The following is an 18,631-nucleotide window of genomic DNA, read 5'->3' as shown; positions in this document are numbered from 1 at the left end:
TTTCTGGAACTAACCTATTAACAAGATGCCGAAGAGCCGATTGTTGTTTTCTGCTGTTTTTGGTTTCAGAAATCCTAGTAACGAAATATTCTCGGAATTGGACGAAATCAAAACCCGGGGTCCTATTTTGCCACGAAGCTTCCGGAAGACCGAAGAGGAGTCGAAGTGGGGCCACGAGGGGCCGCCACCATAGGGCGGCGCGGCCCAGGCCTTGGCCGCGCCGACCTGTGGTGTGGGGCCCTCGTGTGGCCCCCCACGTTGCCCTTCCGCCTACTTAAAGCCTCCGTCGCGAAAACCCCAAGGCGAAAAACCACGATACGGAAAACCTTACTGAGACGCCGCCGCCGCCAATCCCATCTCGGGGGATTCTGGAGATCTCCTCCGGCACCCTGCCGGAGAGGGGATTCATCTCCCGGAGGACTCTTCACCGCCATGGTCGCCTCCGGAGTGATGAGTGAGTAGTTCACCCCTGGACTATGGGTCCATAGCAGTAGCTAGATGGTTGTCTTCTCCTCATTGTGCTTCATTGTTTGATCTTGTGAGCTGCCTAACATGATCAAGATCATCTATCCGTAATGCTATATGTTGTGTTTGTCGGGATCCGATGGATAGAGAATACCATGTTATGTTAATTATCAAGTTATTACATATGTGTTGTTTATGATCTTGCATGCTCTCCGTTATTAGTAGAGGCTCGGCCAAGTTTTTACTCTTAACTCCAAGAGGGAGTATTTATGCTCGATAGTGGGTTCATGCCTGCATTGACACCTGGGACAGTGACAGAAAGTTCTAAGGTTGTGTTGTGCTGTTGCCACTAGGGATAAAACATTGATGCTATGTCTAAGGATCTAGTTATTGATTACATTACGCACCATACTTAATGCAATTGTCTGTTGCTTTGCAACTTAATACTGGAAGGGGTTTGGATGATAACCTGAAGGTGGACTTTTTAGGCATAGATGCAGTTGGATGGCGGTCTATGTACTTTGTCGTAATGCCCAATTAAATCTCACTATACTTATCATGACATGTATGTGCATTGTTATACCCTCTCTATTTGTCAATTGCCCGACTGTAATTTGTTCACCCAACATGCTTTTATCTTATGGGAGAGACACCTCTAGTGAGCTGTGGACCCCGGTCCATTCTTTTATACTGAAATACAAATCTGCTGCAATACTTGTTTTATCGTTTTCTCTGCAAACAATCATCTTCCACACAATACGGTTAATCCTTTGTTACAGCAAGCCGGTGAGATTGACAACCTCACTCGTTTCGTTGGGGCAAAGTACTTTGGATTGTGTTGTGCAGGTTCCACGTTGGCGCCGGAATCCCTGGTGTTGCGCCGCACTACATCCCGCCGCCATCAACCTTCAACGTGCTTCTTGGCTCCTCCTGGTTCGATAAACCTTGGTTTCTTTCTGAGGGAAAACTTGCTGCTGTGCGCATCATACCTTCCTCTTGGGGTTCCCAACGAACGTGTGAAATACACGCCATCAAGCATATTTTCTGGCGCCGTTGCCGGGGAGATCAAGACACGCTGCAAGGGGAGTCTCCACTTCTCAATCTCTTTACTTTGTTTTTGTCTTGCTTTATTTTATTTACTACTTTGTTTGCTGCATTATATCAAAACACAAAAAAATTAGTTGCTAGTTTTACTTTATTTACTGTCTTGTTTGCTATATCAAAAACACAAAAAAAATTAGTTACTTGCATTTACTTTATCTAGTTTTCTTTATTTACTACTGCTAAAATGGCCACCCCTGAAAATACTAAGTTGTGTGACTTCACAACCACAAATAATAATGATTTCCTATGCACACCTATTGCTCCACCTGCTACTACAGCGGAATTCTTTGAAATTAAACCTGCTTTACTCGAATCTTGTTATGCGAGAGCAATTTTCCGGTGTTAGTTCCGATGATGTTGCTGCCCATCTCAATAATTTTGTTGAACTATGTGAAATGCAAAAGTATAAAGATGTAGATGGTGACATTATAAAATTAAAATTATTTCCTTTCTCATTAAGAGGAAGAGCTAAAGATTGGTTGCTATCTCTCGCCTAAGAATAGTATTGATTCCTGGACTAAATGCAAGGATGCTTTTATTGGTAGATATTATCCCCCTGCTAAAATTATATCTTTGAGGAGTAGCATAATGAATTTTAAACAATTGGATAATGAACATGTTGATCAAGCTTGGGAAAGAATGAAATCTTTGGTTAAAAATTGCCCAACCCATGGACTGACTACTTGGATGATCATCCAAACCTTCTATGCAGGACTAAATTTTTCTTCGCGGAATTTATTGGATTCAGCTGCTGGAGGTACCTTTATGTCCATCACTCTTGGTGAAGCAACAAAGCTCCTTGATAATATGATGGTTAATTACTCTGAATGGCACACGGAAAGAGCTCCACAAGGTAAGAAGGTAAATTCTGTTGAAGAATCCTCTTCCTTGAGTGATAAGATTGATGCTATTATGTCTATGCTTGTGAATGGTAGAACTAATGTTGATCCTAATAATGTTCCGTTAGCTTCATTAGTTGCTCAAAATTCTAGGCCATATCCTGCTAATGGTAATTCCTATGGTAGATATGTTTCACCTAATGAGGAAAAGATGTTAGAAATTGAAAGATCTACCAAGAGCTTTATGCAATCACAATATGAGCAAAATAAATTGTTTACTAAACTATGAATGAACAATCTACCTTGTTGAAGAATATAGGAAATCAACTTGAAAATCTGAATATGGAGATTTCTGGGTTGCAAACTAAACTTGCAAATGCTGAAAACCGAATCTCATACATGTCTCGCGTCACAATCTTCTTTAATTAATAAAATGGCTGCTAAACCCGAGGATATTGAAAATAAAATTGTTACTACAGCAAATTCCATCCAAGTTAGAATTAATGAGAATATAAGATTAATGGCTGAACTGCGTGCTAGGTGGGATAGAGAAGAAAATGAAAAACTAGCTAAAGAGAAAAATGTAGCTAAAGTTTGGACTATTACCACCACTAGCAATGCTAATGATTCACATGTTGCTGCACCTCCTACTAATAATGGTAAAATAATTGGTGTTGGCAATGTTTCTACTCCTAGTGCAAAGCGCGCAAAATTACCTGAAACTGCTAAAACCGCTGAAACCGCCCTGTGATAAAACTGCTGAAATTTTTTCCAACCTTGGGGATGATAATCCCATTGCTTTAGATTGTAATGATTTAGATTTTGATGATTGCCACATCTCTGAAGTTATAAAGTTCAAAAACTTGCTAAGAGTCCCAATGCTAGCGCTGTAAACTTGGCTTTCACAAAACATATTACAAATGCTCTCATAAAAGCTAGAAAAGAGAAACTAAAACTTGAAACTTCTATTCCTAGAAAGCTAGAGGATGGTTGGGAGCCCATCATCAAAATGAGGGTCAAAGATTTTGATTGTAATGCTTTATGTGATCTTGGTTCAAGTATTTCTGTTATGCCTAAGAAAGTCTATGATATGCTTGACTTGCCACCATTGAAAAACTGTTATCTGGATGTTAATCTCGCTGATAATGCTAAAAAGAAACCTTTGGGGAGAGTTGATAATGTTCATATTATGGTTAACAATAACCTTGTCCCCGTTGATTTTGTTGTCTTGGATATTGAATGCAATGCATCTTGCCCCATTATATTGGGAAGACCTTTTCTTCGAACCGTTGGTGCTACTATTGATATGAAGGAAGGTAATATTAAATATCAATTTCCTCTCAAGAAAGGTATGGAACACTTCCCTAGAAAGAGAATGAAGTTACCTTATGATTCTATTATTAGAACAAATTATGATGTTGATGCTTCGTCTCTTGATGTTACTTGATATACACTTTCCGCGCCTAGGCTGAAAGGCGTTAAAGAAAAGCGCTTATGGGAGACAACCCATGTTTTTACTACAGTATTTTTGTTTTATATTTGAGTCTTGGAAGTTGTTTACTACTGTAGCAACCTCTCCTTATCTTAGTTTTATGTTTTGTTGTGCCAAGTAAAGTCTTTGATAGTAAAGTAAATACTAGATTTGGATTACTGCGCAGTAAACAGATTTCTTTGCTGTCACGAATCTGTGTCTAATTCTCTGTAGGTAACTCAGAAAATTAAGCCAATTTACGTGAGTGATCCTCAGATATGTACGCAACTTTCATTCAATTTGGGCATTTTCATTTGAGCAAGTCTGTTTCCCTAATAAAATCCATCTTTACGGACTGTTCTGTTTTGACAGATTCTGCCTTTTATTTTGCATTGCCTCTTTTGCTATGTTGGATGAATTTCTTTGATCCATTAATGTCCAGTAGCTTTATGCAATGTCCAGAAGTGTTAAGAATGATTGTGTCACCTCTGAACATGTGAATTTTTATTGTGCACTAACCCTCTAATGAGTTGTTTCGAGTTTGGTGTGGAGGAAGTTTTCAAGGATCAAGAGAGGAGTATGATACAATATGATCAAGGAGAGTGAAAGCTCTAAGCTTGGGGATGCCCCGGTGGTTCACCCCTGCATATTCTAAGAAGACTCAAGCGTCTAAGCTTGGGGATGCCCAAGGCATCCCCTTCTTCATCGACAACATTATCGGGTTCCTCCCCCGAAACTATATTTTTATTCCGTCACATCTTATGCACTTTGCTTGGAGCGTTGGTTTGTTTTTGTTTTTGTTTTGTTTGAATAAAATGGATCCTAGCATTCACTTTGTGGGAGAGAGACACGCTCCGCTGTAGCATATGGACAAGTATGTCCTTAGGCTCTACTCATAGTATTCATGGCGAAGTTTCTTCTTCGTTAAATTGTTATATGGTTGGAATTGGAAAATACTACATGTAGTAATTCTAAAATGTCTTGGATAATTTGATACTTGGCAATTGTTGTGCTCATGTTTAAGCTCTTGCATCATATACTTTGCACCCATTAATGAAGAAACACTTAGAACTTGCTAATTTGGTTTGCATATTTGGTTTCTCTAGAGTCTAGATAATATCTAGTATTGAGTTTTGAACAACAAGGAAGACGGTGTAGAGTCTTATAATGTTTACAATATGTCTTTTATGTGAGTTTTGCTGCACTGTTCATCCTTGTGTTTGTTTCAAATAACCTTGTTAACCTAAACTTTGTATCGAGAGGGAATACTTCTCATGCATCCAAAATCCTTGAGCCAACCACTATGCCATTTGTGTCCACCATACCTACCTACTACATGGTATTTATCCGCCATTCCAAAGTAAATTGCTTGAGTGCTACCTTTAAAATTCCATCATTCACCTTTGCAATATATAGCTCATGGGACAGATAGCTTAAAAACTATTGTGGTATTGAATATGTAATTATGCACTTTATCTCTTATTAAGTTGCTTGTTGTGCGATAACCATGTTCCTGGGGACGCCATCAACTCTTTGTTGAATATCATGTGAGTTGCTATGCATGTCCGTCTTGTCTGAAGTAAGAGAGATCTACCACCTTAATGGTTGGAGCATGCATATTGTTAGAGAAGAACATTGGGCCGCTAACTAAAGCCATGATTCATGGTGTAAGTTTCAGTTTTGGACATATATCCTCAATCTCATATGAGAATAATAATTGTTGCCACATGCTTATGCATTAAAGAGGAGTCCATTATCTGTTGTCTATGTTGTCCCGGTATGGATGTCTAAGTTGAGAATAATCAAAAGCGAGAAATCCAAAATGCGAGCTTTCTCCTTAGACCTTTGTACAGGCGGCATGGAGGTACCCCATTGTGACACTTGGTTAAACATGTGTATTGCAATGATCTGGTAGTCCAAGCTAATTAGGACAAGGTGCGGGCACTATTAGTATACTATGCATGAGAGTTGCAACTTGTGAGATATAATTTACATAACTCATATGCTTTATTACTACCGTTGACAAAATTGTTTCATGTTTTCAAAATAAAAGCTCTAGCACAAATATAGCAACCGATGCTTTCCTCTTTGAAGGACCATTCTTTTTACTTTTATGTTGAGTCAGTTCACGTATCTCTCTCCACCTCAAGAAGCAAACACTTGTGTGAACTGTGCATTGATTCCTACATACTTGCATATTGCACTTGTTATATTACTCTATGTTGACAATTATCTATGAGATATACATGTTACAAGTTGAAAGCAACCGCTGAAACTTAATCTTCCTTTGTGTTGCTTCAATACCCTTACTTTGATTTATTGCTTTATGAGTTAACTCTTATGCAAGACTTATTGATGCTTGTCTTGAAGTACTATTCATGAAAAGTCTTTGCTTTATGATTCACTTGTTTACTCATGTCATTACCATTGTTTTGATCGCTGCATTCATTACATATGTTTACAAATAGTATGATCAAGGTTATGATGGCATGTCACTTCAGAAATTATCTTTGTTATCGTTTTACTCCGCTCGGGACGAGCGAAACTAAGCTTGGGGATGCTGATACGTCTCCGACGTATCGATAATTTCTTATGTTCCATGCCATATTATTGATGATATCTACATGTTTTATGCACACTTTATGTCATATTCGTGCATTTTCCGGAACTAACCTATTAACAAGATGCCGAAGAGCCGCTTGCTTTGTTCTCGCTGTTTTTGGTTTCGGAAATCCTAGTAACGAAATATTCTCGGAATTGGACGAAATCAAAACCCGGGGTCCTATTTTGCCACGAAGCTTCCGAAGACCGAAGAGGAGTCGAAGTGGGGCCACGAGGGGCCGCCACCATAGGGCGGCGCGGCCCAGGCCTTGGCCGCGCCGACCTGTGGTGTGGGGCCCTCGTGTGGCCCCCCACGTTGCCCTTCCGCCTACTTAAAGCCTCCGTTGCGAAAACCCCAAGGCGAAAAACCACGATACGGAAAACCTTACTGAGACGCCGCCGCCGCCAATCCCATCTCGGGGGATTCTGGAGATCTCCTCCGGCACCCTGCCGGAGAGGGGATTCATCTCCCGGAGGACTCTTCACCGCCATGGTCGCCTCCGGAGTGATGAGTGAGTAGTTCACCCCTCGACTATGGGTCCATAGCAGTAGCTAGATGGTTGTCTTCTCCTCATTGTGCTTCATTGTTGGATCTTGTGAGCTGCCTAACATGATCAAGATCATCTATCCGTAATGCTATATGTTGTGTTTGTCGGGATCCGATGGATAGAGAATACCATGTTATGTTAATTATCAAGTTATTACCTATGTGTTGTTTATGATCTTGCATGCTCTCCGTTATTAGTAGAGGCTCGGTCAAGTTTTTACTCTTAACTCCAAGAGGGAGTATTTATGCTCGATAGTGGGTTCATGCTCGCATTGACACCTGGGACAATGGACGTAAAGTTCTAAGGTTGTGTTGTCTTGTTGCCACTAGGGATAAAACATTGATGCTATGTCTAAGGATGTAGTTATTGATTACATTACGCACCATACTTAATGCAATTGTCCGTTGTTTGCAACTTAATACTGGAAGGGGTTCGGATGATAACCTGAAGGTGGACTTTTTAGGCATAGATGCAGCTTGGATGGCGGTCTATGTACTTTGTCGTAATGCCCAATTAAATCTCACTATACTTATCATGACATGTATGTGCATTGTTATGCCCTCTCTATTTGTCAATTGCCCGACTGTAATTTGTTCACCCAACATGCTTTTATCTTATGGGAGAGACACCTCTAGTGAACTGTGGACCCCGGTCCATTCTTTTATACTCGAAATACAAATCTGCTGCAATACTTGTTTTACTCGTTTTCTCTGCAAACAATTATCTTCCACACAATACGGTTAATCCTTTGTTACGGCAAGCCGGTGAGATTGACAACCTCACTTGTTTCGTTGGGGCAAAGTACTTTGGATTGTGTTGTGCAGGTTCCACGTTGGCGCCGGAATCCCTGGTGTTGCGCCGCACTACATCCCGCCGCCATCAACCTTCAACGTGCTTCTTGGCTCCTCCTGGTTCGATAAACCTTGGTTTCTTTCTGAGGGAAAACTTGCTGATGTGCGCATCATACCTTCCTCTTGGGGTTCCCAACGAACGTGTGAAATACACGCCATCATGGAGGCATCTTCTCTGCCATAAAAACTTGTCACGAAATTACTTTCCGAGCTCTGTTGGATGGTCTGCCTTTCTGAATCATCGAGACCGCACCACTGGTGTCGATATAAGGACCTGGTTGTGGAGCTGCCGCCAACTGCAACTGGTGCCGATTTTCGACCGTGATTGCGGGTGGAGGTGGAAGGTGAATCTCACTTCTTGGCCCTCGGGGTTTCGTTTCATCGCTTGCGTGCTGGTATGCCCTGCATATCGATGTAATGCTAGAAAAGTTCGGCAGTCCTTCTGCAGATGTCCTGACTGCCTCTTTCCATTGTTGTCGAGGAAAAAGTGCATTTGGCATGGTCCGTTTAAGAGATCCTCGGGTGATACGTACGGCCTCTGAAACATTGGTCCATTATATTTCCTGTTGGGACGGGAGCCGTCCTTGTAATCGGTTCGCTGCTCGCCACTCTTTTGATAATCATCTCTATTATTTCCCCCGCTGTTTCCTCGGAAGCCAGCTGATATTTGGCCGGGAGCGTCATAGTCTGAGAACTGTCGAGAGAATCGTCGCCTATTTTGAAAGTTTCGGTTGCGCTCATCCTCTGGCGACCTGTGCCGTTTATTATGAACAGCATCTTCTCCATCTGCCCAGCGGTTCGTTATTTCCATGAGTGCTGCTATTGTTTTCGGGTTGGTTCTTCCCAAATCCTCGACGAAGTCCCTCCTTCAGATTCCAGCAACAAATGCATCTATTGCTCTTTAGTCAGATATGTTTTGTGCTGAGTTTTTGATAATGTTCCACCTCTGTATATACATCCTCATTGATTCATCATGATTTTGTCTACATGCCCTTAGCTGCTCCAATGACGCGGGTTTCTTGCACGTGGACAAGAAATTCTTCACGAATATGTCCTCAAAATTTTCCCAGCTCTCGATGGAACCAGGAGGCAGCTTTTTTATCCATGACCGTGCCGCTCCACTCAAGTGCACGTGGATGCTTTGCATGGCCGTTGCTCTGGTTCCGCCCATCAGTTTCACCGTCTCTAGGTAGTCGATTAACCAATCCTCAGGATCTTGCAGGCCATCGAACTTTTTGTAATTGTCGGGTAGCTTAAACCCGGATGGGACCCGAGTTTTATGAACTCGCCGCGTGAAGCACGGGAGCCCACACAAATCCTCCTCGTCAACCTCTGGTGAGTGCCGACGTTCCCTTCTTTCTTGTCGCACTCTGTCGACCCTTGCCTGTGTCGCTGCATCGGTTGCCCCACTTGTTCTTGGGGGGTCCTGCACTACTGCTGTAGGTCGAGGACTATTTTGCCTTGCAGAACCTTCGAGAGGCGTGCTTGTGCCTGCGAACGCTGTTCCCATGACTCCGCATCCTGCCATGGCCATATTATAAAATGCTTCTCTTGGGTCTCCGGGAGGCGGCCTGGACGCCAGGATGAAAGCCTGTGTCGCCATATACCCAGCTTCTGGTGTCTTTGGGATAATATACCCCCTCGTATCTATCGACATAAAGGACATGTCGAGGTTTTGGACTAGGTTCTCCCTCTCTGCCTCCGGTATATGCTGCAACCGAGACGTTGCCCTATTGCGAGCTGCTCTGTGACTATCTCCTCCCGATGTGCCTGATTGTCGACTCAACTCAGCTCTTCGCCTGCTTGACTCGGAAGCCGCGGCTTGCCTCCTATCCAGCGCAGCTTTCTGTTTTCAAGTTCTCGCCTAGCACGGGCGAGTCTATATTGGTATGCTTGTAACTCTTCAGCTGTGGCGGCCGTAGTCATCGGCTCCGTGCCGTCGATAGCTTTTGCCACTATGTCCCAAACTGCTTGCGGAAATTGTACCATATGTCGTGTCGCAGGTCCGACATATTTGGTTCCCAAACCTCGCGTAAGATCAGCTGGATCGATGTACGGATTTCCCGCATCATCGAAAGCCTCTGATGTCTCCTCCTGTGGGCGACTTGCATCTCCAATTGCATAGATTTGATGATATTTTGAAATTTGACCTTTGTCGGGATTGGTGACATCGTCGTATAGATCGGCGAAAACCTCTCCAACAGAAGTAGATTTTTCGATGAAGCTGAAGCTGTCGACGCTGTCTGAGTCGCTGCTTAAACTGGAGTCCGCAGACGACTCGAAGGACATGTTGCCGAAGATCTTGGCGAGTTTTTTGCTTGTCATAGTTTTGACGAAGCGTGGCGGCTAAATCTCCTCGTCGCCTGTCTCGAACGATGATGATGATGATTCCGAAAGATCGGAACCGACCGCCGACGATCCCGATGAAATCGGAACCTCGAGACGATGCGATCCTTCTTTTACGACGCGGAAGTGGAACCTTTCGAACGTCATCTCCATAGGCTCCTCCAGATACGCATATGCATCCAAACGGGAGGGCGGGTGAGGAACAAAATCGACTAGACCAGTTTCGATCTGTTTACCTTTGTCCAACACGTTGCTTGCTACCGGAGACGTCGACGATGTTGAGCATGCCATCGAGATCAGCTCCTTGTCGCCTCTAATTCCCACAAACGGCACCAATTGACAAGGTATCGACTTGTCAATGCCTACAGATTATAGACTAGGGTTTTAGTAGGAAGTAGAGGGCAACTAGATCTCGAGGGTTCAGCCGGAAAAGTACTCGACTGCTAGAAAACTAGGGTTGTGTTGACAATGAAATCGATCCTCTCTTTCTCCCTCGACTCCCCCTTATATAGGAGGTGGAGCCGAGGATTTCGTGATGTACAAGTTACAAAGTCCGGGAGACTCTTTGAGTTCGTCCCGTAATAGTTACAAGTCGAGTATTCCTAATACAACTCTATATTTCCAAACTATCTCTTAATTGGGCTTCCGGGCTTCATAAACATCGGGTCGTGGGCCTTCAGTAAACCCCGGGTACCATCTTCGGCAGGCCCATTGGGGATGCCTATGTCACCGAGCTCCACGAAAGTGCCTCACCTTATTCTCTGGTGACCCTCGCCACAAAGGCCTAGATCACGGTTCCACTAAGGGATTTCCTTCGAGGCGGAAACCGGGCCTTACACAAAGCTTGGGGCACGCATTCACAACTTAATTGGAGGCTCCCAAGAAATCGCCACAAAGGCCTCAATTCCGTCTAGGGTTCCAAGAACCCAAGAGTAACAACTTTCTTGCTTTCACTTCCACGAATCACCGTGGAGAACTCAAACCGATGCACCAAATGCAATGGCAAGAACACCACAAAGATGCTCAAGTACTTCTCTCTCAAATTCCAACAAAGCTACAAAAGCTATTGGGGGAATAAGAGAGGAAGAACAAATAGGAGGAGAAACACCAAATTTCTCCAAGATCAAGATCTAGTGGATTCCCCTCACAAAGAGAGGGATTTGATTGGTGAAGATGTAGATCTCCTCTATCTTCTCTCAAATAGATGCAAGATTCATGGGAGGGAGATGGAGATAGAAAGCTCAAAGAAGCTCAACAATGGGGGCAAAAACGAGCTCTAACGGATGGGTAACATTGGGGAAGAAGACCCCCTTAAATAGGGGAAGAGAAATCTGCCCGTTATGCACAAAACTCGTCAAAATCGGAACTTCCGGTCATTTGGGGTGGAACTTCCGCCCCCCGGAAGTACCGGCCAACTTCCGGGTGAAGTAGGGCGCCCCCGGAATGCTCCCGGTATGATTTCTGCGTGCAGAATCAGTATTTCCGGAAATTCACCGGAAGTAGGGCCACCGGAACTTCCGGCCAACTTCCGGCCAAAAAACTGCTTCACGAAAACTTCAAGAACTTTTGCATCCGGACTCCGATTTGAATGATCTTGGGCTCGTTTCGAAGCTAGTAACAAGCTCTACAAGATCATGCAGGGAACCATCATAGTCCAGTAAGGTATGATAGAAATAAATGAATAAAGGTTTGACCTATCTAGAAAAGACATACCGGTAAACCTCCAACCATGAAAATGCAACAAGTTGCCCGTGTAAAAACCATTCTTGATGAACTAGAGCTTGTCATGAGAATAAACCCAAGCTCTAAAACATCACATGAATAAGATCCAAATAACAACCAAGAAAGATGATGCAAGGATGCAAAGGTTTGAGCTCTCCAAAGGATACGATCGAGTTACTCACTCAAGAGCCCTCTTGCTAGTACGGCAACTAAACTATAAACCGGTCTTCAACTACACTATGAGACCAGTGAGAAAGAAATCCTATCAAGGGAAAACCTTATTCTTGCGCATTCCACTTAAGCTCGATGATGACGGTCTTGACCGCAACAAGATGGAACGCCTATCTTGATTGTGATTGCTTGACGAAGTCTTGTGGATTGCTCCCCCATAATCCATCATGGGAGAGATTCTTCTTCGTCGCATCTTCTCATATCCATGATCACCATATGGATGGCAAGATTCAAGCAAAGGATCTCTTCGAGATGGCTCTTCTTGAACTTGCACTTTATTTCTTCATTCTTCATCATGTTGATGTCTTGAAGTTAACTTTGAGGGTTCACTTAATCTTCATCTTCATCTTCAAGCTATACTTGACACTTGATCTTCTTCATTTGCTTCTTATTGAAATCTTGAAGCCAACATATGGTTCAGGCATTGCCTATAGACAACTCCTATAAATATAACTCAATGCAAACATTAGTCCATAGGGATTGTTATTAATTACCAAAACCACACATGGGGGCTCCATGCACTTTCACGACCGAGATGCAGTTCTTGCTCTCCCACAAGCAGATTGCCAAGGAGGCTTGGGACGCCATCGCTGCGGCACGCATCGGCAGCGACCATGCTTGCAAGTCTACACTGCAGGCACTTTGCAAGGAGTGGGAGAACCTGACCTTCAAGCCAGGTGAGGACATTGATGACTTTGCTCTCCGTCTTAACACTCTATTGCAGAAGATGGTGTAGTTCGGTGATGACGCCTACGATGAGGAGAGAGCTGTCGAGAAGCTCTTTCGTTGCGTCCCCGAGAAGTACAAGCAGATGGCTCGCTCGATCGAGTACTTGTTGGACCTCTCCACCATGATGATCGAGGAGGCGATAGGTCGCCTCAAGGTCGTCGACACCGATGAGCCACGTTCTTTGTCGGGGCCCATCACCACCAGCGGGAAGCTGATCCTCACTCATGAGCAGTGGAATGTTGGTCACGGTGATAGGAAGAAGGGGCCTTCCTCCTCGACGGGTGGCCGCAAGCGCGGCAAGCCACGCAAGGCGCGGAAGGATGGCCATGCCAAGACGCAAGGCGATGCCAGCAGAGGCGCCACCGGCAAGCTCAAGCCGGCAAAGGACGACGCCTGCCACAACTGCGGCAAGCTTGGTCACTGGGCCAACGAGTGCCGACAGCCACGACGTGGCCAGGCCCACGTCGCACAGGTGGGGGAGGAGGACCCAACTCTGTTCATGGCGCATGCCAACATCGAGCTGTCTCCAGCGGCACCGACCGCAGCGGCTCTCCACCATACCACTCCCCTCCACCTTGACGAGCCAAAAGCACACGCCCTTCTCGGCGATTGCTCCGGCAACGACAAGACTGGCGGGTGGTGCCTCGACACCGGCGCCACACACCACATGACCGGCCGACGGGAGTTCTTCGCCGAGCTCGACTCCGAAGTGCGAGGCTCCATCAAGTTTGGGGATGCCTCAACCGTGGAGATCAAGGGTGTCGGCTCCGTCATCTTCGCCGCCAAGACTGGAGAGCATCGGCTGCTACATCCCCGCGTTGAGGAACTCCATCATCAGCCTGGGACAGCTGGATGAGAACGACTCCTGAGTGCTGATCGAGAGCGGAGTTCTGCGCATCTGGGATCGCCACCGTCGCCTGCTTGCCAAGGTAACCAGAGGCACAAATCGTCTCTATGTTCTTGATGTGCAGGTGGCACAACCCCTCTGTCTCGCTGGTCGTCGGGAGGACTAGGCGTGGCAGTGGCACGAGCGCTTCGGGCACCTTCACTTCGAGGCCCTGAAGCGGCTCAGTACCACGGAGATGGTGGGAGGCATGCCGTGCCTTGACCATGTGGAGCAGCTTTGCGACGTCTGTGTTTTGACGAAGCAGAGACGACTCCCCTTTCCCCAGCAGGCGAGCTTCAGAGCCAAGGAGAAGCTCGAGCTCGTGCACGGGGACTTGTGTGGCCCGGTGACACCGGCCACACCAGGAGGATGACGCTACTTCCTGCTGCTCGTCGATGACCTCTCCCGCTACATGTGGGTGGTGCTCCTCGGCAGCAAGGGAGAGGCAGCGGACGCCATCAGGCGCTCGCAGGTTGCTGCGGAGGCGGAGTGCGGCCGCAAGCTGCGCGTTCTGCATACCGACAATGGCGGCGAATTCCCATCGACTGAATTCGCGTCGTACTGCGCTGATGAAGGCATCCAGCACCACTACTCCGCGCCTTACATCCCGCAACAGAACGACGTCGTCGAGCGGCGCAACCAGACGGTTGTGGGGATGGCTCGGGCCCTCCTCAAGCAGAGAGAGATGCCGGCTGTCTTCTGGGGAGAGGCGGTGCTGACGGCCGTCTACATCCTCAACCGCTCGACAACTAAGGCGCTTGACGGTAGGACGCCGTACGAGGCCTGGCATGGGAGAAAGCCGACAGTCTCCCACCTGCGGGTCTTTGGCTGCCTTGCATTCGCCAAGGAGCTCAGCCACATCGGCAAGCTCGACGACAGGAGCACTCTGGGAGTGTTCATTGGCTACTCAGAGGGCTCGAAGGCCTACCGCATCCTCGACCCCAAGACACAGCGTGTGAGCACATCGCGAGACGTCGTGTTCAATGACGGGCGAGGATGGGCATGGGGTAAGGCGGTGGAGGACAGATCGACTCCGACGTATGATGACTTCATTGTCGAGTACGTCCACTTCGAGGCAGCCGGGGGAGTAGGCAACTCTTGTTCAACAAGCTCGCCTACCTCGGTCCCCAAGTCTCCATCGACCCCGGTGGTTGCTACACCACCACAGCCAACGTCACCACGTACTCCAACACCGGCAGTCACTCCTCCGGGCACGTGTACACCAGCTCATGTTGAGCACAACCCGGTGGAGTTCGCTTCCCCGCTCTCTCACGACGGGGAGCGCATTGACGCGTATCATGGCCGCGAGCCACTGTGGTACCATATGATGGAGAACCTTCTCGGCGACCAGCCGGTGCCGGGACAGATGCCACGCGACCTGGAGGCGCAGCTGCAGCTTGCGCGTGACGACGGCGAGCCTCAGTCCTTTGCAGAGGCTGAGAGAGACGCAACATGGCGCGCCGCCATGCAGTTGGAGATGGATGCGGTCGAGAAGAACCGCACCTGGGAGCTTGCTGACCTCCCTCGTGGTCACCGCGCGATCACTCTCAAATGGGTGTTCAAGCTGAAGAGGGATGAAGCCGGAGCCATCATCAAGCACAAGGCTCGCTTGGTGGCACGAGGCTTCTTGCAGCAGGAGGGGGTCGACTTCGACAACGCCTTCGCTCCCGTGGCACGGATGGAGTCTGTGCGACTCCTCCTTCCGCTCGCTGCCCAGGAGGGCTGACGCGTCCATCACATGGATTTCAAGTCCGCCTTCCTCAACGGCGACTTGAAGGAGGAGGTCTACGTGTAGCAGCCACAGGGATTTGCGATTCCCAGCCAAGAGGGCAAGGTATTCCGCCTGCGCAAGGCTCTCTATGGCCTACGACAGGCACCACGGGCGTGGAATGGCAAGCTGTATTCCACGCTGAAGGCAATGGGCTTCGAGCAAAGCCCGCACGAGGCGGCCGTCTACCGACGGGGGAGTGGAGGAAACACCCTGTTGGTGGGCGTCTATGTTGACGACTTGGTGATCACCGGCATCAAGGATGTAGAGGTGGCGGCGTTCAAGGAAGAGATGAAGGCCACCTTCCAGACGAGTGATTTGGGGCTCCTCTCCTTCTATCTAGGGATCGAGGTGTACCAGGACCACTCCGGGATCAGGCTTCGGCAGACTGCCTACGCCAAGCGCATCGTTGAGCTAGCTGGGCTCACCGAGTGCAACCCAGCCCTCACTCCGATGGAGGAGAGGCTGAAATTGAGCCGCGACAGCACGACGGAGGAAGTGGACGCCACACAATACCGGCGTCTTCTGGGGAGCCTTCGCTACCTCGCCCACACACGGTCAGACTTGGCCTTCTCCGTCGGCTACGTTAGTCGTTTCACGGAGCGACCGACGACGGAGCACCTGCAGGCTGTGAAGAGAATCACCCGCTACATTGCGGGGACTCTTGACCATGGCCTCCACTACCCTAGGTGTCCTGGGGCGGCGCACTTCGTTGGGTACAGCGACAGCGACCACGCCGGCGACATCGACACCAGCAAGAGCACAAGTGGGATCCTCATCTTCCTCGGCAAGTGCCTCGTGAGCTGGCAGTCGGTCAAGCAGCAGGTGTTGGCCATGTCCAGCTGTGAGGCTGAGTACATAGCGGCCTCCACCGCTTGCACTCAGGTGCTCTAGCTCGCTCGACTGCTTTGGTGATCTCCTTGGTCGAGACACTAGACCAGTGCAGCTCTTGGTGGACAACAAGTCTATTCTGGCCCTGACAAAGAACCCCGTTTTTCATGAACGGAGCAAGCACATTCGGTTGAGGTATCACTTCATCCGAGACTGCTTGGAGGAAGGGAGCATCAAGGCAAGCTACGTCAACACCACGGATCAGCTCGCGGATCTGCTCACCAAGCCTCTTGGGAGGGTCAAGTTCCTCGAGCTCTGATCCTGGGTCGGGATGGCTCAGCGCTCCCGCAAGACAACATACAAGACTTAGGAGGAGAATGATGAATAAGTCATTGCATTCTGGTCTTTGTGGAGCTGCTGCAGCACACACATGGTCCTTATGGACTGCAGCACACACATGGTCCTTTGTGAAGGATATGTGATTAGGATAGGATAGCATCCCTGATCTTTGACTGTTTTTTAGAGGCATCAAGGACTGGCAGTTAGCAACTTTAGACTAGCATCTTTAGACTAGCATATTCTGGCTGGCTAGCAGCTATAAATCTGTAGCCTCGTGCTCTCAGTTTGGCATGGCATTGTGTGAGATGTGTGAGAAATAAACCAACGAAAATTGTCTCAACTCTCCTAGTGTCATTCTCTTCTTCATGAAAGTGAGGTTAGAGATACTAACAAGCTGGACCGCTGAGGAACTGCTAGCGGTGGTAAGGTCATCTTCTTCACTGGCATGTGATGGTCTTGTAGGATTTTTAATTACCATTTCATCCATCTGTATAACATCAGGAAGATGTATGTCAAAATGCTCCTATAGGGTGTAGTTAAGAGCAAATATGAGAATATTCTTTCAAACTATATTAGGACCAATGCCATTTTTTGATCTACTTCAATGGAGATAAAAAAAAACTGGTTGCTTGTAGTTTGCAAATATTCCCTAAAGTTCTAGCTTGACTTTGTCAGGAAATTGTAGCTTGTTGTAGCAGGATAAGCTTGCATTAGTCTTCTCTAAAATTTCACATGACAATTTCTCTTAAAATGAGCCACACATCAGGATACATTTCGATCAACAGTTGGCTACTGATCCATATTTCTTATTTAAGCTACAAGCTTCTCTGATCCATTTTTTTTTACAATGTGCAGGCTATATCAACGGCCATTTCATGGCATACGGGAGTGCCATGCAAATTCCCTATTAGAATATTGTGTGTTGTCATCTTTGTCCATAACTATCTAAATATATGTACCATATGAATCAATAAGCTTTCCACCCAATCATGGCTTATGCCTATTAACACAAATATTATGTATCGTCTACCTGGTAAAAAGTATGTATGAAGCAAGGTTCTGCCTAAAGCGGAATCATGTTTCCCAGAAGTGTCGAAAATTTCCGAGGCCAACATAATAAAGATCTCGTGGGATGGAAACCGTTATTGTTTTTGGCCTGATAATAATAATCAGATCAATATTCTGAACACTTTTGCTCCTGACCTCGTCGCCATTATCGGAAGGAGGTAGTTGAATCCCACAAAGTCCAAGACACCTTGTAGCAAAATGTGTGATTGCGAGATACATAAGGTGATCACACCATCCCTGCTCTTGACCAACTTTTTTATTCTTTAATCTTGGACTCATCAATTTACTCATTTACCATTCATTACTGAACATCTGCAATGAGATAAGTCTTAGTTGTATAGTTTAGTTTTTCTACATCTTGAATATATAGTTATCTATAGTATCCTCCTGTTCGATAATTTATTTTGCAGCTCTCTATTATTCACAGTAGTAATAGTTTCGACTGTGTAAAGTTGAGATTTTGATCGACTGTTTCTCAACTTAATTGTGTAGCTAGAGTTCTTGGATGCTTATAACTAGGTAATCTAATTACAACTTTGCCAATTTATGTGAAGGCCTGTTGTTTCTTCCAGTAATAATCCTCTAGCAAATCTTGAAGAAGTGGAATTGTGTTGCTGGACAAAATGCTATGATATATTTTGCGGATATCAAAGTTCTCTGCAATTGTTGCAGAAATTAATGGTATGATTGTTGCTGTGATAGCGATATCTTTAAAATAGTATAGAAATTATGAGGCTGCTCATAGTGGAGAGTAACTTAGTCTAGTAACATATGTCATGTTACTAGTCTAAGTTACTATCTCCATAGTGAGTAGTAACTTAGATATGGTTTC

This window comes from Lolium rigidum, chromosome 1, assembly GCF_022539505.1.
Source record: "Lolium rigidum isolate FL_2022 chromosome 1, APGP_CSIRO_Lrig_0.1, whole genome shotgun sequence".
In the NCBI taxonomy this organism is placed as follows: domain Eukaryota; kingdom Viridiplantae; phylum Streptophyta; class Magnoliopsida; order Poales; family Poaceae; genus Lolium; species Lolium rigidum.
The sequence above is the reverse complement of the archived record's forward strand: the minus strand, read 5'-3'. Positions refer to the sequence as shown.